Source organism: Aquarana catesbeiana, linkage group LG01 (genome assembly GCF_042186555.1).
Source record: "Aquarana catesbeiana isolate 2022-GZ linkage group LG01, ASM4218655v1, whole genome shotgun sequence".
Lineage (NCBI taxonomy): Eukaryota > Metazoa > Chordata > Amphibia > Anura > Ranidae > Aquarana > Aquarana catesbeiana.
The window spans coordinates 473,211,849-473,220,805 of record NC_133324.1 but is presented as its reverse complement, the minus strand read 5'-3'; positions in this window follow the sequence as shown (position 1 = coordinate 473,220,805).

The following is an 8,957-nucleotide window of genomic DNA, read 5'->3' as shown; positions in this document are numbered from 1 at the left end:
GCCACTGGTTTTTCCTACTCTCCTCTCTCTGCAGCAAGTCTCAGCATCAGCAGGCAGCCGCCGCTCCATTCGCACATAGTGTGAAAGGCACAGTGGTGGCGGAGGCCTGTGTCTGTGTCCCGACTCCCGAATGAATGGAAGCAAGCAAACATCCCCTGCTGCGCCGCTGCGCGCTTCTGATCAGTCATCAGCCTGTGATTGCTGTCCGTGATGTGACCACAGCCAGCCAGCTCTGCCTCTCTCCCCATACGTGATTCCTAATCCTGTTTCCCCTGCCCCCCCCCCCCCGTCGTAGAGGCCGCTGTCCCTCCTGGCCTTTCCTGGACAACGTCAGGAGCGTCACTCAAGTGCTATAGCACCTGACGGCGGCACTCCAGGCTTGGTGACAGGTGGAACTTGCCTGAAGGAGGCACCGAGGCAGGCAGAGTAAAAAACTGTTCCACGCACATGCTTGGCAGGGTCGCATCGTCAGATGGATGCAGAGCCCCAGACCTTGTGAGTGAAATACTGTCACCGTCTGAGATTGCATTATCGCAGATTCGCATGTAAATGTCTGTGGTATATAAAGACTGATCTGTCCATATACTGGGGGGCAGGTGCCCCCCTTCCCCCCCTCCCCTCCCTCCTTGGTAGGCTGCATTGATGGGCGCTGATGAGGCTGTATTGATGGGCACTGGTAGGCTGCATTGATGGACACTGGTGAGGCTGCATTTGATGGGCGCCGGTGAGGCTGCATTGATGGGCACTGGTAGGCTGCATTGATGGGTGCTGGTGAGGCTGCATTGATGGGCGCTTCATTAAAAAGGTGGGGTATACATGGGCAGGGCAAAGGGGGTGCAAAAAGGTTTCATTTAGGGTGTCAAAAATCCTTGCACCAGCCCTGATTAGATGTAGGACTGAGTGAGCGCTGAAGCGGCATTATGTTTTTGTGGACACCTCTCTCTGCTGCCTTTCCAGGGGGAGGTATTGGCACAGGGAGGCATAAAAACAGGGCTCAGCTGCACATTTTAGCACCCCTCCCAACCACTAGTGGCAAGCTTTACTGTTTTGTTTTGTTTATTTATTTTTGCAGCAAGGCTTTCCTTAAAAACACATTACTAATTTCCCCATTGGAAGATTTCCTATTGTTTACTGTTCTGGTGACAACCCAGAACTTGGGAAGTTCTTTTACTTTCACAATGGTGTCCGTTTATGAAGCAGTGGACAGCAGTGATCCCGAGGATCGCCACTGATCACAGTCCATAAACGGTTTATGAAATAGAGATAATCGGGGGAGAGCATGTTTGAACATGTTCTCCTGCTTATGATATCCACACACTGAGAATCCTCATTGACCTACACAGAAACGGCCAGTTTATGAAGCTGCGATCTTAGCACTTCACTGGCGATCTGAGTCAGAATTCACACTTCCCGATTCACCAGCTCAAAGGTGGAGAATCGGAGAGTGAAGGCAGAATCCCAAGAGATCTGAGGGGGAAGAAGGAAGATTATTAACTTCATTCTACCTCGATCAGACCCCCCAGGACAGTAACCATGCCCCCTGTCATATTTATGTGAATACATGTATATATACATAATGTGTATAATGTGTGTATATATATAACGTGTGTGTGTGTGTGTGTGTGTGTATATATATATATAATGTAGGGGGACTATTTTATTAGCATTAACCACGCTGTCTGTCCATGTACTGAGCAGTGATAATTTATCACTGCTTAACCACCTCAATACAGGGCACCTACAACTTTCCTGCCCAAGCCATTTTTCAGCTTTCAATGCTGTCACACTTTGAGTGACAATTGCGTGATCATGCTACACTGTAACCATGTGAAATTGTTATCATTTTCTTCACACAAATAGAGCTTTCTTTTGGTGGTATATAATCACTCTTGGGTTTTTTATTTTTTCCTAAAAAAAAAAAAGACCAAAAATTTTGAAAAAAAAAAAAAAAGTTTTCTTAGTTTCTGTCAGTAAATTTTGTAAATAACTCATTTTTCTCCTTCACTGATGGGCGCTGATGAGGCGGCACTAATGAGCACTGATAGGCTGCACTGATGGGCACTGATGAGGTGGCACTTATGGACACTGATGAGGCGGCACTTATGGGCACTGATTAGAAGGCACGAATATGCCGCACTTATGGGCACTGATAGGTGGCACTAATATGTGGTACTGATGAGCACTGATAGGCGGCACTGATGGGTGGCACTGGAGAACACTGGGCACAGATAGGCGGCACTGAGGGGCACAGATAGACGGCACTGGTGGGCACAGATAGGCAGCACTGGTGGGCACAGATAGGCAGCATGGATAGGCGGCACTGATGGGCACTGATGGGCATTGATGGGTGGCATTGATGGGCAGCAGTGATGAGCATTGATGGGCAGTAGTGATAGGCAGCACTGACTGGCATCACTATTGGCCACTGATTCTTGGCACTTGTGGGCACTGATTGCTGGCACTTGTGGGCAATGGTGGGCACTGAATGCAGGCAGTGGTGGGCAATCATTGCTGGCACTGGTGGGCACTTAATTGTAATCAGGGCACTGATGATTAGTGCCCTGATTACATACCTAGCTCTCCCCTGTGAGGAGATGCCGCTGATCGGCTCTCCTTTCCTAACACTCTGACAGTGTGAGGCGAGGGGTGCCGATTACCGGCATCTCCGTGTTTACATGTGACCGGCTGTGATTGGACACAGCCGATCACATGGTTAAAGAGCCGCGGCTCTTTACTAAGGATGGGCTCGGGCGTGTTCGCACACACCCATAGTTGCCAACAGTCCCAATTTTCCCGGGACAATCCCGATTTTGGGACCCTCGTCCCGATTTAATCTTGTCCCGAGTGCTTTCCGATTCTTTGGGTTTGTCCCGAGAAAATCGTGAATGTTTTTGTCAAAAATGGCCGCCGTCGCCTCCACGAGTCAGTGTTATTTCCCCTTGTGTTCAGTGCAGGGGAGAGGGGCAGCCAATCGGCTTCTCTCTTCAGTGTACAAATAGAAAATAGCCTATTGGCTGCAGGGATTGGCGACCCCTCCCCTCTCTCCACTGAACACAAGGAAATGATCAGTCGCCACCGCCAACCCTCCGCTCTGCCCCGTGAGTTACAGTGTCCGAGAGCCGCACTGATGGAAGGAGCGTGTGCAATGATGGTCCTGGCTCCCCCCTTGCAATGAGCAGGCTCCGCTGACTGGGGACAGTGCACTGATGGTCCTGGCTCCCCCTTGCACCCTGTCCCCCCATGTCACCACCATACCTGTTTCCCCCCTCCCCCTGTGTCACCACCATACCTGCACCCCCCTCTCCCCCATGTCACCACCATACCTGATTCCCCCCTCCCCCTGTGTCACCACCATACCTGCAACCCCCTCTCCCCTGTGTCACCACCATACCTGATTCCCCCCTCCCCTTTGTCACCACCATATCTGCAACCCCCTCTCCCCTGTGTCACCACCATACCTGATTCCGCCCTCCCCCTTTGTCACCACCATACCTGCAACCCCCTCCCCTGTGTCACCACCATACCTGCAACCCCCTCCCTCCGTGTCACCACCATACCTGCACCCCCCTCTCCCCTGTGTCACCACCATACCTGATTCCCCCGTGTCACCACCCTACCTGCACCCCCCTCCCCCCATGTTACCACCATACCTGATTCCCCCCTCCTCCTGTGTCACCGCCATACCCGCACCCCCCTCTCCCCCTGTGTCACCACCATACCTGCACCCCCCTTCCCCATGTCACCACCATACCTGCTTCCGCCTCCCCCCGTGTCACCACCATACCTGCACCCCCCTCTCCCCCCGTGTCACCACCATACCTGTTTCCCCCCTCCCCCCGTGTCACCACCATACCTGCTTCCCCCTTCCCCCCGTGTCACCACCATACCTGCTTCCCCCCTCCCCCCATGTCACCACTATAACCTGCAACCCCCTCCCCCCCATATCACCACCATATCTGCAGCCCCCTCCCCCCATATCACCACCATACCTGCAGCCTCCTCCTCCCATATCACCACCATACCTGCCCCCCCTCCCCCATGTCATCACCATACCTGTTCCCCCCATGTCGCCACTATACCTGCACCCCCTCCCCCCATATCACCACCATACCTGCCCCCCCTTCCCCATGTCATCACCATACCTGTTCCCCCCATGTCGCCACTATACCTACCTCCCTCCCCCATGTCATCACCATACCTGTTCCCCCCATGTCGCCACTATACCTACCTCCCTCCCCCATGTCATCACCATACCTGTTCCCCCTCATGTCTCCACCATACCTGCACCCCCTCCCCCATGTCAACACCATGCCTGCACCCGCCTCCCCCCCATGACAACATCATGCCTGCATCCCCCTCCCCCCATGCCTGCACCCCCTCCCCCAAGTCATCACCATGCCTGCACCCCCTCCCCCAAGTCATCGCCATGCCTGCACCCCCTCCGGCCTAGTCACCACCATGCCTGCACCCCCTCCAGCCTAGTCACCACCATGCCTGCACCCCCCAGGTCACCATCATGCCTGCACCCCCAAATCACAACCCTGTCTCCACCCTTCCCTAAGTCAGCCTGTAACACCCCAAGTCACCATTACTCCACCCACACACCTCTCTCCCCTTGTCACCACTCTTGAGGAGATGTAGCTAGACTGTAGCCAACACTCCATCAGCAGCCAACACTCCGCTGGGGGCACTGATTTGAGGCACTCCGCTGGGGACACCTGATGTAAGAGCCACTCCGCTGGAGACACCTGATGTAAGAGGCACTCCGCTGGGGACAGCTGATGTAAGAGGCACTCCGCTGGGGACACCTGATGTAAGAGGTACTGTACTGGGGACACCTGATTTAAGAGGCACTCCACTGGGGACACATGATGTAAGGAGGCACTCTGCTGGGAATGCCTGATGGAAGGAGGCACTCTGCTGGGGCTACTGATGTCAGGATGGACTCTGCTGGGGGAACCTGATGTAAGGATGGACTCTGCTGGGGGCACCTGATGTAAGGACAGACTCTGCTGGGGGAACCTGATGGCATCTGGTGGCAGGCGACGTAACAGGTGACACGCTCAGTGGTCCCACTGATTCTGCATTATGGTGAGTTGAATGATTTCATTGATATTACAATGTAATAATAGAAATAATGCACTTCAATCATCCTGACACCATAACAACCATGGTGCCGGGATGATTGAAGCGCCACCAGGTGTTTGGAGTATCTTTATCTGCTGATGGTTAAACTCTGGAATACACATTGATATTGTGGTGTAGGATCTGGGTCTGCTGTCCCTCCATCCCTCTCCCTCTACCCCCCTTTCCCCTTTCCCCTTTCCTCCTTTCCCTCTGCATCCCTCATTCATCTCAGACCCTAACCACACCCCATTTTAGCCACGCCCATGTAAGCCACGCCCACTATTTTGCGTAAACTACGCCCATTGTTTTGCACGGATCGCCCCGCAGGCCACATTTTTCCTTTTTCCTATGCCACGCCTACTAACGCATGCCCCGCCCCCAATTATAGTCTGACTCCGCCTACAGCCAAAAAAGTGTCCCGAAATTTTTTTTACAATGTTGGCAACTATGCACACCCCATGTGCAGAGCCCGCCAGTAAGTCGGCACTGCGTTGCGCTAATCACAGGCAGTGAGACATTTCCCGATCTCTGCAGTCGCACATCAGGAAAATGTCTCACTGCCTGTGATTAGCGCAGCACCGTACTGAATTCCCGGCGGGCTCTGCATGTGGAGTGTACGTACACGCTCGAGCACATCCTTACTCTTTACACAAATCAGGGTCATGCTGTGTCCTAACAACAAGCGAGCGAGAGCGGTTATTCTGGGAAGCCATCATATAACGTCTCAGTGAATTACTGGTACTGTAATCTCGTTCTGTCTCACAAGATTCCAGTATCAGGGGGCGTTCTCCACGGTTTGAAGCGTTTGTAGATCGCTTCACTCCTCCAAAGGAGAAGCAATCTACAAAGCTTCATAAACTGGCACACAGAGGAGAACGATCTTCTGATCTTCTCTGAGAATCCCAGAAAATGGAACAGTGACATTTTTTCACTGCTTCATAAAATGGATACCTCTGTGATAATGGTAAACAGGACAAATAGAGAGGGTGAATCATTTACTTTCACTCTGTGTGATAATGGCAAACAGGGCAAATAGAGAGGGTAAATCTTTTACTTTCACTCTGTGTGATAATGGTAAATAGGACAAATAGAGAGGGTGAATCTTTTACTTTCACTCTGTGTGATAATGGTAAACAGGACAAATAGAGAGGGTGAATCTATCTTTTACTTTCACTCTGTGTGATAATGGCAAACAGGGCAAATAGAGAGGGTGAATCTTTTACTTTCACTCTGTGTGATAATGGCAAACAGGACAAATAGAGAGGGTGAATCTTTTACTTTCACTCTGTGTGATAATGGCAAACAGGACAAATAGAGAGGGTGAATCTTTTACTTTCACTCTGTGTGATAATGGTAAACAGGACAAATAGAGAGGGTGAATCTTTTACTTTCACTCTGTATGATAATGGTAAACAGGACAAATAGAGAGGGTGAATCTTTTACTTTCACTCTGTGTGATAATGGTGTAGCGCTGGTAGATGTACAATCTACCGCAGATTAGGTAAATTTAGTAAATTGGGTGTTAGGAAGGTTAAAAGTTTGCCTCTGTTCCAGCTTGGCTGACGTTGTGTGTGCTTCCGTGCTGACCGGTGGGTGTCGCTGTTACCACTGGTCAGTGTTGGAAAGGCAACATGTCGAAGTGTATAGATGCTCCTCTGTCTCAGAGGCAAGCTCGGTGGAGGTGGTCCTCCGAGTTGCATTCTGGGAAGGGGGTATTTATGGGACAGACGCCATGTTTTAGTATCGTTTTACAGCCACCTACTGGCCCTCCTGGCCGACAGGTATGCATTAAGGAGCTACCTTGTGGTCTTCCGATCGGGAGGCCCACGATGCTGCGGCACAGGGGTGGGTCCAGAGGCTTGTCTGGAGTCTACCACCGTGGCCGAGGAATGGTCCTGAGCTGTCGGTCCTGTGTGACGAAGCTGGACAGCCGGGGAGATCCCAGGGGAGGACCCGTCTTGGAGAGATCACGCAGCGTGCTGGTCTGTAGAGGGGCCTGGTGACTCGGCTGGAGGACGTATCCAAAAGAAGTAACCATAAAGCATAGTGTTGCCGGTTCGGCTTAAAGGTTCATGCACTGTGACTGACTGTTCACTGCAGAAGATCTGATACATCCTGTGGCAGAGGAGTGTGCAGATTTACCCCCCCAAGTAAGCCTGTGGCAGAGACTTTAGATTCGTGCTGCGTACTCGGTGCTAGACCGGTGAGAGAGGCTGATAGGGTTGAAATAATGACTTAGAGTTCCACTTTAATTGTTTCTGCTTTTTCTTACCTGTGTACGTATCAATTGTTCTATTTAAATTGTTTGTGCTCCTTTCTTACCTGTGTACGTATCAATTGTTCTATTTAAATTGTTTGTGCTCTTTTCTCTTCTTTGTACGTATCAATCTGTATCTAGATGGAATTTGGAACTGCTGAATAATCATTACATGTTCGTTGATAAGAAACTCTTTGTACCTTAACCTCATTTGGTAATGCCGATAAGATTACTGCTTGTAGAGCTGCTTATAAAAGAAGTAAAGGGTGCAGTTCTCTGAGGCTCAGAACTGTGATACAGACATACCTGACTCCGTGTCATGTTTCTTATAGAAGCAATAATTTGACAAAGCAATATAAACTTAAAGCAACTTATTTAAAAGTTGAGCCTAACATTTTGGCGCCCGAAGAACAGGGACTCACCAAGATACTACAAGAGGTGGCTGAGCTACGCTGACGGAACAAAAAGGAATAGGCATTCCGGGAACCACAGATCAAAAAACCTGGCCAGGTAAGAAAAAGCTTTATTTTTCTTATATTCTGTGCTCCCCTGATTTGTGCCTATCCGTTCTGTCAGTTACGGTTCTCCTGGTTTTAAAACACCAGCCTCTGTAGTGGTGAGTCTAGAATTACTGCATATTTTAGTTTATATTGCTGGAATTATTTGTTTGTTTTGTTGTCTGTGTCTGTCTTGTCTGTCTTGTTGAGAAAGTGAATGAGCCTTGTCAAGGATGGTATGAGTTAGAAGGGGATTGCCGAACTAAACAACGGAATGCGCCTTACCTCACATGATTGGGAACTTGAGGGCTTGTGAGCTTGGGGGTCTGATGCTTATGCTTAACCTCACATCTAACTCATAAACCATAGACGGGTTGAGAGTATAAGCCCTGTCTGCTCCATAAAGCAGGGATAAGAGTGTATGAGAGGGATTCCCAGATACGGGGAGGGAATAAGATCTCCAAAAGTCCGGAGATCTAGTCGGATACCTGGCCACTTAAAGGAATGCTTGTATATGTTGTAGCCGCATTTTTGTATATGTTGTAGCCGCATTCTGGTTTGTTATTGGGCTAGCATATAAAGTAATTATTTATTATTGGGCTAGCATATAAAGTAATTCGATTTCAGAAATCTCATTCCGGAGAGGTTTTTAGAATTCTAGCACCCTAGGAGGAAGGCAACGAGGAACTAGTGTAACTTAGCTGGTTTGTTATTGGGCTAGCATATAAAGTAATTATTCATTCTTGTATATGTTGTAGCCGCATTATATTGTACACTAAGTGTCCCACACGCTACCTAGGCAGGACTGTTAGAATGGGCCAGAGGAGCACAAAACCCCGTCAGGGAATTGTGGCGCACTATACGGTGCCACAGATAATTAAGAACATTTATGGGAAAACCGAAGCACAGGACTTAAAGGATGTCCTTCGTAAATTTAAGGTGAAAGGAGCAGCGGGCTTAGACCCGGATGTATGGAGTGAAATAAAAAGGGACAGACAAGGAGAGGTGTTAGAGAAGCAATGGATGCGTCAGGTTCAATGCTTAATTAAGGTCTCAAATAGAGCGAAAGAAGAGGG